The sequence below is a fragment of the Neodiprion pinetum genome, chromosome 2 (assembly GCF_021155775.2).
Source record: "Neodiprion pinetum isolate iyNeoPine1 chromosome 2, iyNeoPine1.2, whole genome shotgun sequence".
NCBI classification, from domain to species: domain Eukaryota; kingdom Metazoa; phylum Arthropoda; class Insecta; order Hymenoptera; family Diprionidae; genus Neodiprion; species Neodiprion pinetum.
Window position 1 is genome coordinate 4380798 of NC_060233.1, and position 19219 is coordinate 4400016.

The 19219-nt window shown below is 43.1% G+C and overlaps 1 long non-coding RNA gene across 4 annotated transcripts in view; it reads right to left on the reverse strand.

Moving 5' to 3' along the window:
- Nucleotides 1–2272: 2272 nt before the first annotated feature.
- LOC124211190 (uncharacterized) overlaps nucleotides 2273–19219 on the reverse strand; it is a 30290-nt gene continuing 13343 nt past the window's right edge. For 3 of the 4 annotated variants that reach the window (XR_011176410.1, XR_011176411.1, XR_011176408.1), the window contains 3 exons: nucleotides 13275–13371; nucleotides 12853–12954; nucleotides 2273–2678 (listed from right to left, as the gene is read on the reverse strand). This is a non-coding gene — a long non-coding RNA (uncharacterized lncRNA). Of the gene's footprint in view, nucleotides 2679–12852; nucleotides 12955–13274; nucleotides 13372–14602; nucleotides 15202–19219 lie in introns of all 4 variants that reach the window. The other variant, XR_011176409.1, reaches the window with a different exon arrangement.

Consider the following 19219-nt stretch of genomic DNA (forward strand, 5'->3'; position numbering starts at 1 on the left):
CCGTTTTATAAGAATACGAAACGATCTATAGATCGATTATTATTAGCTTAGCGGCCATCGCTAGTCGTCGATGGTTGAAAACTGTCGAGAATTGAGACGCGCCGGTGTATTTTTATATTCCGGAAGTTGATTATACCCATGAAACATGCACCATGCGATTATACAGCAGCAGTGTAGGAACAATTTACTTAATATTGCTGAAATGTCATAAACGAGTATGATCTCACGGTCTACGGGACGCCGATAAAACCGATGAACGTTTAAATTACCGTGATCTCGATTATCACGACGACGTAACGCAATCGAACATTGATCAGATCGATAGGAAACTTATCGGCAACTCTTTCTTTCTTCTTGTTAGATATCTTGTTTCCGTAATAAAGAGGATACAAAAAAACGTCGGAGGTGAAACGGTAAACAGGACATAGAACCTGGTGGCCGCTGTTCAGGTTTCAGGAAACCAGTGAAACATTAATCATAAGGAGGAGATATTCGAGAACGAGAAAAGAAAAAAAAACAATTACGAAGAAGAAAAAAAAAAAAAAAAAAAGAAAAAAACACGAAATTTCTTGCACTTCTCCGATTTCCGAGACGCGACACGTTGGGGAGACAAAATTGCGAATATATAAAGCGAGACTCGGTCGAGACGCGAGTCGGAGTCTAACACTGATAAACACGTGTAGCTTTTAGCGAGGCATCTCGAAGATCGTATCTCTCGTAAAATATACTGCCGGGCGGCGATATTAACTGCAACGCTCCTTGCTTCGAAGCTTCGTCCGATTCTCTCTCTCTCTCTCTCTTTTTCTCTCTCACTCTTTCTTCTCGCTTCTCGCTCCTCGCACCCTTTCCTCCGTCACCCTGAGACCGCATCTCGTCCTGCACCCTCAGTGCCCTTGACTCACCAGCGGCAGCAACAGCAGGAATAGCAGGAGCAGGAGCTGAGCCCAAAGAGCCACTTAATGACCTCCGAGGAAGGCAAAATCTTTAAATGCCTCGGCGTTTAATTTATCGCCAGGATGATACACGGCAATAATTTCACGTTTACGTAACGAACGGCTCTAATTACTCAACCGCAGCCCGTTTGAGAAAGGCTGGGAAAAAAACGGTTCAAGACTCGCTAAAAGTTTATGTCTCATGCCGACAGTTTACAGCTGGAACCGCAAATATCGCAAAATTGCTGCTCATTTTTTCCCTTGAATCGTTCGGACGGTTAATTGAATCCGGTATATTTTATGCGGGCTAAAGATTTTCGGGGCGGAACTTTGAGCGTGCGAGTTTCGGACCATTCGAAACTTTGATGTTTCTTAAAAGTTTGTTATCTTTACTTCAAGCTTCTCTGTAAAAGAATCCGGAATATGACGCTTTCGGATCTTTTTAAAATCGGAACTTCAACCCCACGCCAAAATTTCCGCCCTAATATACACAACGAATTAAATACCCACGACATCCAGGTACTTTGTACACACGATTCGTTCGGCGTAATTTGCGATAGCTAGTTTCGTTAACACGATACACACTCGATTCCGCCTCAGCGTTGCGTTGAGTCGGTTAAACAAGTCGTCTTCGATCTAAACTCGTCCGCGATGTTACGGAGGGTCGTTAATAACGCGTATCCGTCACTTCATCTCAAACTGAACACGTGGAGCGGAGTTCCTTCTTACTAATGTTATTGAGCGGGGGCGCCATAATTCCTTTCTCTCTTGCGGAGGCAGCAGGTCGCAGATTAACTCTGCGCAAGCTGAGAAGCAGCCGGGAAAATCGAGCCAGCAAATTGCGTGGATATGGGTATGTACTTAGCACCATGAACGGTTGGTCGGTTTTCCTTTTTCCCTCCTCCGATTTTTCTTTTCGTTTTTTTTTTTTTTTTTTTCTTCTTTCTTTTTGTCTTTATCCCCTCCAGCTTGCTGAATATATGAGAACGCAGATGAGACGCAGTCTTGCGAATTACTCGACACAGCGATGCTGATTTTATACACTCTTGACGCAGCTCGTGTGCCACTCCAATTAAATCCAGCGCGCGAACGTATTATTAATTATCATATTCCCTCGCCGTTGAGGTAAAATATGGAAAGCTTCTGACAGCCGTAAGTACGCAAGGCGCGGTGATAGTTACGAATTAAGAACTCGAAGCTTACTACCTAACGTATGATTAAATATACCTAATTACAGGCTCAATTAACGCAGTTTATTCCGAATTAATTCACACTCGAGTGATCGCTAAAGCGAGCTGATCGTAAGAATAAATTTATCTCAACGGGTATTATGTGCGGAGAATTTATTGTCTCGATTTGACAAAATGAATTGGCATTTACTTGTATTATTTATAATTGAAAACTGTTAAGATTAAATTACCACAGATGTACTTGTTTCTCGGATCAAATCAGGACTTTTTTTCCTTCACGATTTATCCGGTTCGTGGAAGAATCGCAAATATGTCTTAGAGAATTTCTTGGCGATTCCTTGATTTCTTCCACGTGTCTACTTCTTGCACGTCGTTCTTTCACTCGGTTTCCGTATTTCGTATATCTACTAGATCCAGTTCACTCAGGGTATTCTCACTACAGCCAGCGAGAGCTCGTTTCATACTGAGAAATCGGCATTCCTTCGCCCCGGAGATGAGAGATCGGAGATCGAAGAGTCAGGATTACTTTCGTCTCGGAATTCGGCGTTTCGTAAAACTAGAAAAATTGAGTAAAACAGGTATGGTTAAAAAAAACTGTTTGAATATTGTTGGAATTATAAAATATAGCAACAGTGGTCGTAATGAGGAAGAATAGTAACGGATACCAGACTTTCCGGTAACAGGTAGAAAACTAATTTTCATTTTCTACTTAGATCTATATTTTTCGATTGGGGTAAAAAATTGAAAATGGTCAAGGACCGAGCGATAACCGAAACTAAAAATTTCTCTGACTGTATAGTGTATTCAAAAATTGCAGGTATGCAAAAAATGTTCGTGGATTTTAAATCGTGAAAAAAATCAATCCTTTATCTTCATCGACTACGAAAAATCGGTGGAAATTTAAAGCGCTGTGATCGTCGACAGCTGTCCTGCTTTCTTTGAGGCGGCGATACCCGCACTTCCGGGATTCGAGATCCAAGTCTGATCTAATATAGGTGCCAATTTTATCGATTCGAGTGGGCGTCGCGGTTGGCCCGAAGCCTAAAGAGCGACTGTCAAGTCTCGAGCATCGGATTGCCGTCCGAGAATTCTTCACCCGAAGTCGAATCGTTGCGCATAGTGTCCAGAAACAGGCGGCTTTAGGCTGGCCGTGAGCCAGCCCTCTAACTTCCCGTTCTCACACTGTAAGTTCCAAGCTTATAGAGAATAAAAAATAATAATATCGATTTGGAATTTCGAACTACAAATTCAGATTCGTGTTTAACGATTTTAAAGCTCTCGGATACCGTGTTACATAAAATATGACCATTTTTTCTTATTTTGAACCACTACGATAGATCCAGCGTTACAAATTTTGGAAGTTTGAGCTTGGATTCGTTTTCGGTGATCCAAAAACCCTTCGTCTGCCAATTTCTATCAAAATAGGAATATTTTTTAATTTTTTTCCACCACATTGGTTCGCCATTTTCGATTTTGCAATCTGACTTCGGATTCGTGATCAACCAATCAAGAAATCAGCGAGTACCAATTTTTATCGAAATCCAATTGTTGTTAGTTTGTTTTTCAGCTTATCGAATCTGCCAAATTTAAATTTCGCAAAGCTGACCTTAAAATCGTGATTAGTGATTCAAGAAACCTCTCGGTACCAATTTCCGTTCAAATCCATTCATCTGTTCTCAAGATGGCATCATTTTTATTTAATTTTTTGGAATTTTGTTATTTAAATAATTGAAAAACTACCGATCGAAGCCGAAATCTCGTCAGTTCTAAGTTTAGAAAAGCTGCGTCGATGAGACCAAATACATTGAAATCCGACGAAGGCGATTCTCTAAACTTCAAAACACGGAGTTATCTAGTGAAAATTCAACTTTTCATTATCGGGGTTTTTGCAAATAACTTCCTTTTTTCTCCGAAAACAGACAAGCGGGAAGTTAGAAATATACTCCAAGACCTGAGAACGGTACATACATCTTAAAAAAACAAAAGAAAAATGATCTTCACCTTCGCGAACGCAAAAGAAAAATCAGCAGAATCACCTCGTGATTATAAAATTAATAATTTATCATATTCGCCGTGTTTGGAAAGATCGGTAAAAGCGGTTCGAAGCAGGGCGTTTCTCTATATTTCGTTGCAAGCGCCATAATCCGCGTCGGTTTTACTCGGCGCGTGAAATATTATACGAGAATACAACGTCGAGTATGGTAAGACGGCGGTCATGAATCCGCAGGCTTTACGCGTTTATAATAGAGATAATATTTTCTAAACGAATGACGGCCGTTCGACTGAACTTTTACAATTATCTCGCTGTTTTCACGGTTCTTAGGCGCGGAGCCGAGGCGAGTTGAAATGGTTTTATCCTCTCGGAATAAGCAGAGCCGAGTTTTCTGCCGCGCGCGCCAAGGAAATCCCGCAATTTCCGCTTTACCGCAGCAGCGCGCCCTCTAATTATTAATTATGCAGAAACGTCACTCTCGACTTCCCGCGAAGGTCGCCCGAAAGTCGCAAGCTCTCGATTCTTCGTCAATCCCGTGCTGATATTTAGCGATAACTTGCGCGCGATTCTCGGGCCCCGGGCAATTTCCGCGGCGGGATTTTTTGCTCCGGTTTTAGGCCCGCCTGCGAGACGCGGTTCTCTAATGTGCCGGAGCCAAACGGCAACAAAGATTGCAGCTGAACCGAGGAGCGAGGAGCGAGGCTACTCAAATATCCCGTTTTAAACAGTCGTTTGCATACATCGCTCCGAGCCGAAAACTCGGCCCCTCACTGCTCAGGACCATGCAACGATACTTTGAGACCAGAGTATTATAGGTTCTCCTTTGGGCAAGCACTACTTCGGAAACTGTAATCCTGGAACCCATCCGGTCACCGACTCACAACCCTCGGGCGCAATGTTCGAGTACCAAAAAATCCGGGCTCGTCAGAGCGACCGAAGGTCCGTAAAACTTCGGGGCAACTGATGGGAGATGATTTTTCTAGTCTCCGTGTTATGGATTTTTGCAAGTTTTTCGTAAATTTCTAAACGATTGAGGTTAACAATAAGAATTTTTCTTTTTTTTGTTGTTTTCAGATTATATTTAAATAAATAAATTTTGATTTTATACATCGAATGATGAGCGGAATCTTTATTTGTTACTTGTAAAGTTTGCTCCTGTCTTTTTTTACGTTGATAAATGATCAACGGTAAGCGCAAATTTTGAGTCTGAGTTGTAGATGCCAGATTTCGATTTCTTCTACGTGATTCATAAGAGCAAACATTGTTTTATTACACAAAGTTTACTTCTGTTGAAATTAGAACGATGTTTGAGATTTTAATAAAATTTAAATTGCTTATTTTCTGCGACATTTATTATGAATAACAATTAAAACAAACCCTAGTTTCGCATTTAAATCACTTTTGTTTAAAAATTTAAATGCGAAACTGACGTTTGCTTAATTGTTATTAGTAATAAATGTTTGAGAAAATAGGTGCATTTTTCTTAAAATCCGCAATATCATTCTAGTTTCTACAAAGGCATACTTTACACGATAAAATTATTTTTTCTTTCATTATTTACGTCTAAAAAATGAAAATTATTTCTTAATTTTGTCAAATTCACATACTTTCGAAAGTTCTCCATTTATTATCGGTTCTGGCTGTACGTTGCGATTTGCATCGAAATACTCTGAACAAGTGAACACGGGATTGGAAAAAAACAATTTTGTCAAAAATATCTACCTATATAAATTACAATAACTTTTCACGCACCGCGTCGATAGATTTCAGAGACGAACAATCACGGTCTACCGATAAATCGTAGTCCAAATGCGATCAAAAGAAAACCTTGAAGAAAAATTCTTCCAAAACCGCGGTAGGCAAAAAAAGAAAAGAAACGATAGTTCGTAAAAACATGCCGAAAATATGATAGGAATAAGAAAGGCGAAATCTTCGACGAAAACAACGATCGACTCCCGGAGTTTAATTTCGCGCGTAATTTAGCACCAGTTGTTTTAGTACCGACTCGCAGCAGTTCCGCGCGCTTTACAAGAGGCCCCATCTTTCCCCGGAGGCTGGGTAATAAAAAAAAAAAAAAAAAAAAAGTGGGCACGAGGCGCGGGAGGCCGAGGGCGAAGATCTTGGGACCGCTACCGAGGATCTGCGCAAACGTTGCGCAGCAGCAGCAGCAGCATCCCTCGTCTTAATGATAGCGTAGGGAATCTCCTCCCCGAACGAGGGAACGAAACGCGGCGAGGAAATCGGCGCCGCTTCTTCTTCTTCTTCTTCTTCGTCTTCTCCTCTTCTCTCCCTAGGACGCGACCGGGAACCCGGGACGTCAGCCCGGCGTCGCTCCCGATGCGCGACCGAGGCGCGCGCCTTCGCCTCTGCCTCTGCGCTACCTTGTAGGGCAGCGTCTCAAGGCACGTATAGGCATAACTGCCGGCCAGCGCCCACGTCTGGGCCCCGAGGTGGTCATTACGTTTATATCGAGGGTGGAATTCATTACTGCACGGGTCCGGTGGATGGGGTAGGGAGGGCAGGAGGGGTAGGAGGAGGAACGCCCCCCCCCACCCTCTCCTCTTCTCACCGCTCCTTGCCCCCTTCTACGCCTCAGCGTACGGAACACCCGCGTGGGTACCTCTGTAATCACCGGTGATGATCCACGCACTCGCGGGGACCGTCGACGTACGATTGCCTCGATAGTCGATGACCCTACGGTGAAGATGAGAAAAAATTTCATTTGTACGGAGCTAGTGTGTTTTGAGCGTTTTTTTTCACGGGTCTATCCGTGCGCAAAGTAGTCGTTTTCGTGACGGTGTAGAGTGAGACGGCGAATTGCGCGTGCGCGGAGTACTGGAATGGATACTTTTGACGCCTAGGTGTTGAAAGTGGTCTTTTCTGTACTCCGGCCATGCGCTGTTGCGAAGAAATTTTACATCGCGAGAGGCTAACCTCAATTTCGTGATTCTTGATAAAACGCGTGGCGTACTCTCGTTGTGTAAGGAATCGTGGACAATAAGATGGCAACGGTATTTTTGTCTCGCGTATTTTCAATATTCGTTTTCGGCTCAGCTACGAATCGTATTGCAAACTTACGCTCGGACCGAAAAGACCGAGTTTGTCTACTTGTTACATAATATACTATTTTCGTTACGGGAATGGTGGTGTCCCTAAGCAAGTAAATCCATTCAGTGCGATTATTATTCTCTTTAATGTCACATTTTTTTTTTTTTTTTGCTACTACAATATTGAATCTGTTTGTTCATAGTTTGTTACATTTTTTATCAGTCAAATGAGCCGATAAAAAAGAATAGTAATAGGTACATACTGGATGTTACAAAAGAAAAGGAATTCTTATTTTGTATCCAAAAAATTGTAATTTAACAGTAATGACGAAAAATAAAAAAAAAATTAGAAATTAAAAAATTCATAGAGTTTAAGGACCTTGTATGTTGCTTGGTAATTGATTGATACTCTAACCCGTAACTTCTTAAAGAACTGTATCAAAGAATTCGTTAAGCTATGCAAAATAAGATCTCAAAATAAGTTTTATTAATCAATTTAGATTCTCGAAGATCCAGCTTCGCGAGATGCTCTATAAATTTTATCCTACAGTACGTGAAAGAATCTCAAGAATTTTTTTTAAATAATCAAGTGTTGCAGAAAATTCTTCATCCGTCCTCAGTTTTTGTATCGGATCAGCCATAATTAAATTTCATATTCATACCACGAGCATAAAACTGTTTTACGCGTCTAATCGTTTGCCTAAAAAAATCTGTATAAATTTCACAATTTCTGGGAAATCCTGTCACAAATGATCGCAACGATGGGTATGATAATATATGAATACCCTCCCATCCAGCGATTAGACAGAAAAACGACCACCTGGCGAAATTATTATAGTTTCCTTCGTATATTATATTTCGCGTCGTCCCGCAGGACGAGGCTAAACTCTCCTTATATCCACATTATACGCGGGTATACATGTGGGCTGATGAGCGAGTAGGGAGAAGGAGGATGAGGATCAAGGGGACGAGGGTTAGGAGAGGAAGGGCAAGGGTAGCCAGCGGTGGCTACCGAGTACGTGACACCGATAATCAACGAGTCAAGTGGACTTTAATTTCTTTGCGGTACGGGCGGAAGGGCTGAACTCGGGGCCCGAGACTCCGGGATGCCTATACCTACTGTACGGGGCCTCTTGTATACACCTGCCGGCCTCGCGGCCTCATGCCGGACGGCAGAAATACCCTCCTGCGCTCTGAGAGCCGCGGTATTCAACCGTCAGAGACACTGCTATGTACTCGGGCCCCGGGACGACGCCCGCGCCACCTGTAATTGGGCCCAATCATCGAGGCTCTCATCCAACCGCCCCCTCTCTCCCGCCGTCCGCCCCTTTTGCCGACCAAGAGACGTTTCTAGGTTTGGTTAGTGATTTTTTTTTTTTTACAAAAATATGGTAGGACGATAAATGACGGTCAGTTTTGTAATTGCAAACAAAAAATCTATTATACATGTTACTATTGTTTTTTATTATGGTCAATCGGACTGCATTTTCTTGTATCTTGGCTCTTGCTATAGTTTGATGTTCAGGCTTTGTTTAACTGACAAATATGTAGTTTTAACCGAATGTATAGATTCAATGGAATAGAATAAGTGGAAAAATTGGTGTTAATCATTATAATTGCTATAAATAGATGTATTTGTACTAAGTTTTCTTGATTTTCAACCGATTTTTAAATCGACTCATATTTTGGTTGGGTTGGCTAATTGGGTTTTAGGTGTTCTGATTTAATCGAGGAATAGGTATATTCTGGCGATTTATAACGCGCGAGACACAGAGTTTCGAAAATATAACTTTTGTACGGATGTAAAGTTGACGAGAAATTGTATTCAGTCAATCCACAGTTAGATTTTGAATACTCCGGGATTTAGACATTTACGATTGGAAAAAAAATGTCCCTCTTCATACGCGCATAAAACTTTGCGAGAATACGTGATTACACTTGTCAATATCTTTGAACGGAATGAACAGAGAGAGTTTCAACGTTTGTAAAGATCTTCAGCTATTCGATTTATAATTTTCTCATGCCAGAATACCGATGATCCATATTAAATTATTGTCGATGTGACATGGAGGCGTTTTTCCTTACAACGAACAACCGGAAGTCAAGAAGAAGCGAAAGCTTAGCATCTATGATCTCGAAATTGTTTTATCTCTAAATTCATTGGGCACTCATTTACCAAATATTCTGTTCGCCAAAGACGAAGGACGCAAATGAGATCCACTGGCCTCACGTACGGGAGCTACGTCGCATCTCCCGAGGCAGGTTGCCTTCCTTGCCTCCACCTCCTTCTTCGCCTTGCCTACCAACAGGCAACGGCTTCTATCTTACGGCTATGGTATAGCGATGGAGAGAAACCCTGGCTAAACTCGTTCAAAATCCATAGATTTTGCAGAATCAGTGAAGAAAAAAAAAAAAACAAAAAACATTCCCTGCATTTATAGCAGGTGAAAATTCAAATGTACAATAAATAAATCGATCTTCCAATAATTCTTCACAGGCTAAATCAATATTTATATAATATACACATACGTAGGTATAATTTTTTCATTCGTCGTAAAGAAAAATTAATTGTGTTAGAGGCAATTCAATTTTCACTGTACGTGCGCGAACCAACAAAAAAATTTCATGTGCTATGTACGTAAATGAATTTTTACTCGAATCCTGCAATGAAGTTTTTTGTCCTCACAAATTTATGTAGTTGGTGAAAAAAAAAAATATAAAAATTCCTTAGATTTGTTCGATAGCAGAACCAAAAAACTCTCCACCGTGACTGTGACAGGTTTGACGAAGAAGTAAAATTTGAGATCGTTACTTGAAATTCTATAACCCATTCGCTCTTTCGTATACTATAGTGTGCAATCTTGATTATCGTTTTTAACGATTTTCTCAAGAAACACTGCGTGTCAAATAATTGTCAGGTATATAAAACGGGGGTAAAATTTTCTCAAAAATCGATTGCCGCTATGTAATTTGGTAAAATTATTCTCAAATTGCGAGAAAAATGGAAATATTGAAAGGGAACTCAATTTCCGAAACATGTCCAAGGCATCTGAAGATCGTCCAAAAGGTGTTTCTCTACTAAAAAATAAAAAGGCATTTTACGGGTTAAATGTTATCCTGCAGGGCGGAAAAATCGGAGCCAATCCGAGTAGGTACATGAAAATTGGCGTGTTCCTTGTTCCTAGCGTTCGCTAGCCGACCGTTGGCTCCTGTAGGAGGTAAATAAGAAGCGGCGGGATGATCGACTCAACTACACCTTCGCGGCGTGGTCTCGCAGGTAATAGAATACGTCGGGGCTGCTCGAGGGTTCGTCGGCTTTGTCGGTGCGCGAGGAGTTGCGATACCCGCCCGATTACCCGACTGCTCGTGTGTTCGCCACTGACGTTCGCCCATTGTGTGGGAGGTGATACATCCAGACGGCGGGACAATGCGATCTAGATAAGAGGAACTGCTTTAAATGACGTACCTACCTTGTTTCGAGTATTGCCGCTGCGGCTCGGGACGCTCTCGAAAAGGTTGCCCCCCATTTTTTTATACCTTCGGACGGTTTTTTTCTTTCTTTTTTTTTTTCTTTTGTTTTTCGTTGCAACTGCGAAAAAACCGCGAAATTACACCGCAGCAGACGCGAGGCTCCGGCGCTTAAAGACTTGATGATAAGGTACGGAAGGGCCCCTCACTCGATGCGGAAAGAAACTATACGCAAGGTGCTCCTTACTTTTTTTCTTCTTTTGGCTAGTTCCATTTTTTCAGGTACCCGCGGAGCCTTGGAGAACTCGAAAATTTGGAAATTTTTGCCAAAATCTAGGACTCAACGATTCGCACGTATTAGGGTACCAGAAGTTCAACAGTGGCTTTCTAGACGTAGAGCATGGACTCCGGATTTGAAACGACAATCGCTCGATCCGTAAGAAGAAACAGAAAGAAACGCGGTCGGTGACTGTAATGTTTTTATTTTATTTTATTTATTTTTTTTTCAACCAAGAACGTAAGTGTCATACCAGACTTCCCAGACGTGAAATTTTTTTTCGGAAACGTATTAAAAAACGACATTGATTGTCGAGTACGACTAATATATTTTTCTTATTGCATGTATCTTAACAAACGACAATTTCTTTCCTTTCTTCGTTATATGAATTAATCATTAATGTTGACGCGTTTGAATACAAGAACTTCAACTCACGTTGCGACATTCCATCTATTTATGAAACGATCCTCGAGGTTTTTCATCGTCTCGCAGTTATAAGCTCTTACATAAGATTTACAAACTGTCGAGCCAAATAGTTTATGTTAACAGAGTATTAATTGCCTAATTATTTGTTTTAACACGTTGATAATTTCCCTCAAAACCACATATTGAGTAAATCACATGTGGATGGAGTAAAGTTCGTTGAAAAAAAAAAAAAACTCGAAAACATAAAAGTTTGACGACAAGTTGTGTATGAAACAGGCATTCTAATTATTATCACTAAATTTCTAATATGTTCTTTTAATTTTTTTCTCACTTTGACATGTGTTGTACGGTTAAATTTTTTCAATTCAACTTCCACGCGGGTGTTAAAAGTGAATAGAGAAGAGTAAAAAAAATATCCGGCAGGTTGTAAGTATAGATGAAAAATTTTCTCGCCTTACTTTCTGTATGATATTTTCTTTTTTCTCTCGCGTCAGACAGACGAGACTGAAATTAGAGACACGTGTCGGGATGAAATTTTGTCGAAAACACAGCGTATAATAAGAAGCGTAATAGATATCGTCCGGGGTGTTTTTTCTAACGGTAATAACACCGTCAGGGTGCTCGTTAGGTGCAACGCATACAGTGTCGGTCTTGACACGCGGTTGAATTTGTCAAATTGTAGCACGCGCCGAGGAGGATAAAATCAGGGTGGCAGCAGCGAATTACAAACGATCGCATCGTCCCGTCCTGTGGTTTTAGTAGATCGTACGGTAAGGGCGCAGGGAACGAGGAGGGCGGAGCAGAAAGTGATTTGGGAAAATCATATTTCAGCGGCTGAGTCCCGAGAAGCAACAGCAGCAGCAACAACAATAACGCAAGGTGCAACGAAAATGAGATTTTTTATCGCCGATCATCAAACGCTGCCCTAAACTCCGTTCCGCGTTGCAGGAACGACGCGGCTAAAATTTTTTTTATCAATGTTCAACGTCAGCGTTCGACTCGGTTCTTCCTGCACCTTGTACTTCCAGGCCCGACTGCAACGACTTTGAAGAAGGATGTAGTGAGACAGTTTGAAAAGGGAAAAAGGAAGAATTCAAACTCGCAAATGGAAACGGAAAATGATTTTTACAACTATTCCGAGTACCCCGGGTTTTAGTTAAGCGTAGATATATGCCTATTAAATTAATTCGGTAAATATGTCGTCTACGTGTCGTATACAATGAAAAAATAAAGTAAAACTTTCATTGCTGTCATTTTTACAAATTTTAATGTCGAGACCCGAGCGGGTTTAAATTTTAACGTACGTATAATATAATCGAGAAGAGGAATATGTATAGAAAAGAACGATCGTCACGGTGATAAATTAACCGATAATAAGACGTGATGATTTACGTCGATTCTATGACGGAATTTACGTCGAATATATAATTTACAACTGTAGAGGTGGGCATACAGCTGTTATATACCTATATCTGAAACGCACGTATATATTATTTATATTTACACACGAGTGGCTTACCACTAAACGATCGTTGATTGAACACCTTCCCGGAATACCTCGTCCGTACCTCCGTATTACATACAAAATATCGCCTCTCGGATATCGACGTCTCTCGAGTCTCTGTAACAGATTTTTTTCCAAACACTTACTTGCATAAATCATTCTCAAATTTCGTTACTATAAAAGCAAGGGATCCCGGAAATTGTCGCCAGAGCTGCAGTCGTCGAAACGTAGAAGACCGTAAAATCGATTTACAAAAATGTTTCGACATTCATCGAGTCATCGGATGAAACTTTACACCACATAATTTTCGTTTTTATTTAACGAAAAGAAGATAAAAAATGATTTTTCGTTATTAGATTCATCAGACGTTCGATCGACACCCGATTTTCGATCAATCTAAAATTCGAGAGGCAACGGTGTTTCCCTTGTTCTCTTACCCTCCGGTCGTTTCCTGTTCCCCGGAAGACAGCCGGTCACGAGGGTGTCGGACCCACCTGTTGATCGCGAGGCTCGATTCTTCGCGTTTATGGAATCCTGTGAACAGACGTACCGCATTGGAACCGAGATCAAAGAGAGCGGTGGGTATGATGAATAATGAAACCGCAATCTGCTCGAAGAACGAAACTTGTACTTTTCATAAGTAAAAAAAAAAAAAAAAGAAAAACCCAAAAAACTCTTTAAAACAAATATTTAAACAAACGAAGGAAGATACTGAAACGAATTACAACAAGCTCATCGCGGTCGTAATTTTTAAATTTCGTTCTTAGTTTGTTTTTGGTCCAGAATTCAAAAGGTAGCCCGAGGAAAAATTACTCCATATAGAAAAGTCCATTAACTCGGTGGCGGAGCAAAGTGGTAAACCTCTAATCCGTTTCACCTACGCAGTATCCGCTTGTTTATGCTCAAGGGTCCCACGCGTTCGGTAAGTGAGTATTATACGTGTAATAATACACGAGTGTTCATGGATCGCAGGTTAAAAATATCACACATGCAGGTTACGAGCTGCTCTACGCCGAATCCGGTATAGACTGCCCGCCTGTGTGTGTGTGTGTGAAATATGCTCATACGGTGAGCGTTACACGCAGCTTGCGTAACGCACAAATATAATAATATAATACAAACGATCGCTCCCGCTGGAGATGCGAGAGAGGAAAATAGAGAGAGAGACAGAGAGAGAGAGAGAGCTTTAGGGTATAAGCCATTCGGAAGAGGCAATTGAAAATGTTTGATAGCTCGTTAACGAACGGTGCAGGATAGATGTATGTGCATTCATGTACGCAACTATTCAACCACCATCCATCCATACGGGAGCTTCGGCTCACCTACCCGGTATAGGGTCATTTGCGTGTGAAAGTATACGCGCCTCGTTCGGTGAGCACGAATGACCAGTTGAAAAGTTTGTACACATTACACCTTTATTAATCATCTCTGATCCACGAGGACGATTCTGATAAACGTTTTATACCATTACCTCTTATTACCATTCATTCGTTCTCCGTTTCTCTCTTACCTTCTTCTCTTTTCCCCTGGAATAAGTTATAGATAAGCGCTTTGGTAGCGAGGCTGATTGCGAGTCGTCTGTACGCGAAGCGCCAAAAAACGTCAAAGTAAATGCTCGTGAGAAACTTCATGACTAGTTTTTGGGAACAACCGTGCATGGTATGATACGTGTACCATTGGTTACGCCATCAAAGACGCGCGATAATGCATAAGAGTTTACGTTTAAGGATCTGAGAGGGGATTTAAAAATCTTGGAGAGAATTACCGGCTGCGTCAAGTCCCGTACACGTATCGTGCTTTGGTCGGGACGATGCGGGGACTTGAAACCAATTAAGCCTGTACGGTGGAAATTATTCGAAGGTCCAGCGGCGTGGCAGCAACGGACCGGAATCTTTGCCGATGACGTCATCCGCCTCCAACTCCGGCCTCTTCTTCTCGACCCGTCGGTTTTCATCTCAGGCGTATAGGTTTGTGCGTTTGCTGTGTAGATTTATACACACGCCAAAGACGCCCACGCGAATGAAGAAGCAAGGCGCGCTGCTGCGTCTTCTTGTCTCCGCGTCGCGGTTCAACGGGCGATTCTCGAATCCTAACCGTGGTATTAGAGAAAGAGGAGAGCCGAGCAGAGCTTTGAAACGCGAAGCTGAGAGACTTCGAAACGCTTATACATACACCCGTGGATTTATGAAACGTTGAAGGATGCCCACATCAAAGCTCGCCCGGTGTACTTTTAGCTTATGACACGGTTATGTCGACGGGTTCGGTGTTGGCGCAAAAATAGAGACCGTACCCTCCACACCCGCGCACTTATTTTTATCGTTGCACAACGGGCCGGAATTAGCCGGAAGCGAAGCCTCCTTCTAGCTTAAAAAAAAAAAAAAACAGAAAGAAAAATTACTCAAAACATAGTGAAATCAATTGTTGCAGCAGTTAGTGTACGTATAATCTCAACCCCAAAACCAACCGCTGAATCGGAAATTCTTACACATCAGCGAGCAACAAGTGGTTCCATGCAACAAGTTCACATGCTTCGAGGATCTCTAGCAGCAGGGCGATATGAGTAGCAAGAGAAAAAGGAGAAAAAAGTATGCCGAGGTGAGAGATTGCTCTCCTATTAAATCGACTTCGACGAAAATAACGGACAAGCGATAATTGACGCGATCTTGTCGTTGGATTGATCGAGGTCGATTCGCCGAATTCCAATCAGTCCGGTATCTCCCACACCTTATACTTGATGCGAGCTCCGCAGATTGCCGGTTACGACCGTCGCGGGTGAGACAAATCCAACGGAGACACCGAGAGCGCTACACTTCCTCGAGTTTACGTCCCATGCACCCACCCACGCGTGAGCACAATCAGTGTGACACGTAAGACGTAGTTACCGCGGTGTATCCGACGTATATCGTGACAACGCAACAATCCAAGTCATACCCGACCGACACGTGTAGGTATTTAAATCAGCCTTTATATCGAGACTCGAAATAGTCCGTTTCTAACACTCCTTAAGCACAATGCCGTGCCTTGGTAATCGAGACCTCCCTGCACCGTGAAGAAGCCCAACAAATTATACCGCGCCTCGTTTTAGGTACCGTATTGCAAAAAAGAAGGTTCGGAAGGTGATAGAAGCAGCTTCTACAGGCGTTGAGAAAGGTGGCTTTTCAATTGGCTGGAAAAAGCTTCGTGCGTAGTCAAAATGTCGGTTGGAATGCACCAACGAGGAAGGTATCCCAGGTCGATATCTCCGATTTTTTATATTCGTTGGTAAGACATTTCCAGCGTTGGTTTCGTTCGAATACGTGAAGCGCATCAGGATATCGTCCCGTTGGTTAATCCCTCATTTCTGGGGGTCATTTTCACTGCCTTTAAATGTTTACTGGCAGATAAAGAAAAATACGTGTTGCTTAGTTTTTAGTCTACTACAGCGTATAACATAAACTAAATCAAATCGGAGGGATTGACTTAAGATACCTTCCTTACAAGATCCATGAAGGTCGACACGAGTGTTTCACATTCGAATGACAAACTCTTGTTTTTCAGTGATCAAGAACGTCGTGCATGCGTTAATTTCCACTGATGACGGATCGCGCGTGAAAGAATCGAAACGCATTCTTGAATGAAGAAACCAAAGTCCCTGATCACTTCATACCTCGACTATCGGCACGAAGCGTGAACTTTTAAGCCCGTTGAAACCGTTCAAACTACAACTAAGAACCACCGAGGGTTCTGGAATGACGATATTATTCCGGGGGGCAAAGGGCTAGTTTCGAATCACATTTTCAAATAAAAGGAAAAGGATGTACAACGAAAGGTTTCGTCGGAGCACTGCAGTTGGAAACTCGAATATGCATACATACGCCTGACCTTTCTTGTCGGCGAAGGTAGGAGGTATACGACAAGAGACAGATGAGCTTGTGCACACGGAGTCGGGTGAATATATACCGTGGGTGGTTAACGGGTGAATATATGTGCCGTCGCATGTCTCCGCACGGTATACACATGTACAAGGTTCAAATATTGAACGGAGTCACAGTTCGAGAGAGAGAGAGTGAGGTAATACACGCGTGTAAGGTTGAGCCTGCTAGAGAATATAACCATATTTGTCAAATATACCGGGAAGGCGTGCATGCTCGTTGGCTCGTGCACTCCCGAGCAAAGCCTGGACCGCAACCCAGGCTCCGTCTCTTTTATCTCTCGTTCCACAACACCCACGCACATCGCGGATGCGTCCGTGAAGAGAGACCGGGCTCTTTGTGGGTTATTATACGCACATGGGCGCGTCTAGAAATAAGACGCGTTTTTAAGGCCCGCAAACCCTATTAGCGGGTCGTTCGTCCGATGCCTATGTACGTGCAGAAGCCTCGTCGTCGGACGCGTGCTATGTCCTCCAAGGCCTCGAACACCACCTTCGATTATGCGCGAGGATTCAGGGCACGCATACGGCTATCGCGATTTAATAGGCAGTTGCCGTCGTTCGTCATGCTTCCACAATGTTGGAAAAACAATTTTATCGCTGTTTTATTAATGCGAAAAACGCAGGTAAGGAGAACCAATGCAGAACTGCAGTGGCATTGGATCACGATTCATGGTGTAGCTTAGAAAAGTTTCCAGTCGAGGTATTGGAACCGGAGTCAAGACATGATCCAGGTGCTTTGAAACTGTTCCAGGCTTAGAAAAAGTAAACAAAACCTCGAAGGATCGGGATCACCCACGTTTGACTTAGCGAAGAAGGACACCAGTCATCACAAGTAATCAGGTTAATCGGTCGAAGACTATTCCTCGAATCCTTGAATGACAAACTCCTCGACTACGGTGATTCGTATATAAATCTCTGATTATACTACCTTCGACGTTGTAACTCTTCGCAAGGTCCAATAAAATACCGACAACTGTCGACCACCCCAAACAGAGTGTTGTTTCGTATCGTGCCACTGTTGAAATAACCAACAGCGATAACTGTAAGCTACCCAAGTTAACGTGACGGACAAGGGGTGGAAGAAAAGCGAAAGATGACAGAAGGTATGAAGACTTGAGAGAAGAACAGCATGCCCGGTGACTGTATTCAAAAAGCAACGATCTCGCACGTTGACACGTAGCAAATGCGTTGTGTCTGAGCTGCGGGCAGGCAGGCAGGGAAATGTTAAGTAGTTGATCACGAGTACAGGTTATACACTAAAGCCTTTGTGTGTAATCTTGTTCGCTTTGTTTCTTCGGGTCTTTACCTCTCTTCGCTTCTTTGTAGCATTACAACTCGGCAGTGGTCCCTCCCCCTCATCCGCGACCACTCACTCCATCGTTGTTCGCCGGTCTCTCCAGCCTCTCATCGTCCTCCGGCAGACCCTGGACCCATAGCAGAGCGCGTCTGCGGGTCGTCGCTTCGCACCCGCTGACGTGATACACAATGTCGTACACGATGTATTTCGCGCGGGTTATGTCAGCCCCGTCATAAATTATTATACTCAAGCTCCGGAGACAACGGAACGGAGTCCGGATCGCCTCCCAACACCGTTACCAGAACAACGGTGACAACGACGTCGACGATGAATGCTCTCAACTTGTCCGCGTTTAGTGTCAATATTTCGCCGGGTCAGGGTCAACCCTAATCTCGTCTGTCCATTTCTTTCCGACTCTGCCTCTGGATGAAGACTAGAAAAGTACAAACGAGTGGTCGCTTGAATTGTCGTAGATAATGATCCATCATCGATCCTTAACAGCTGACGAAATTCCGAAACCGAACCCACGGAGAGCTGTGGAGGGACAATTAACGAGCGGGCATACAGGGAGCGTGGTACGTAGGGTTCGACGAAGAGGGCTGAGAACCGCTTTGTTGCGGCTAACCGAGAGCTGCCGCCTTATTAATAAGCCGAGAATGTCACGGGTCTGTTCATTTCTCGCCAGACTCGACGATCCGTCTGTCCTTCTGGAGTTCGGGTCGGTAGTCGTCGGGGGCGGCGGAGGCGGCGCGGCTAATAATAGCGGCAATAATAAGTTTCGGAGTCCCCGAGCTAAATTCGCGTTCGAGATCGCGGTTGGAGCGAGATGAGTAGAATGCCTGGTATCCGGTGCGAATCTGCATCACGTGTCGTATCGAGGTGCACGGGGGTGGATGGCGAAGAGACACGTGTATCACGTCGACGTTACGCGCCGCGTACAACAGAGTCCGCCATTAATCACGCCGATAAAAATAGGCCAGAGTGTGCGATGCTATGCAACGACGGCCGCAAGCGTGGGTCGGAAACAATTGGAGCTGGTTGGTATAATATAACTGTTTACGTCTGCGTTTTGCTATTCGCTTTTCGATTCGGACCGACAGCTGAATGTCTTCTACACGAGGATACCGGAGGGACGTCTGGGCTGGATATGCACGGCGATGATGTACTTATTA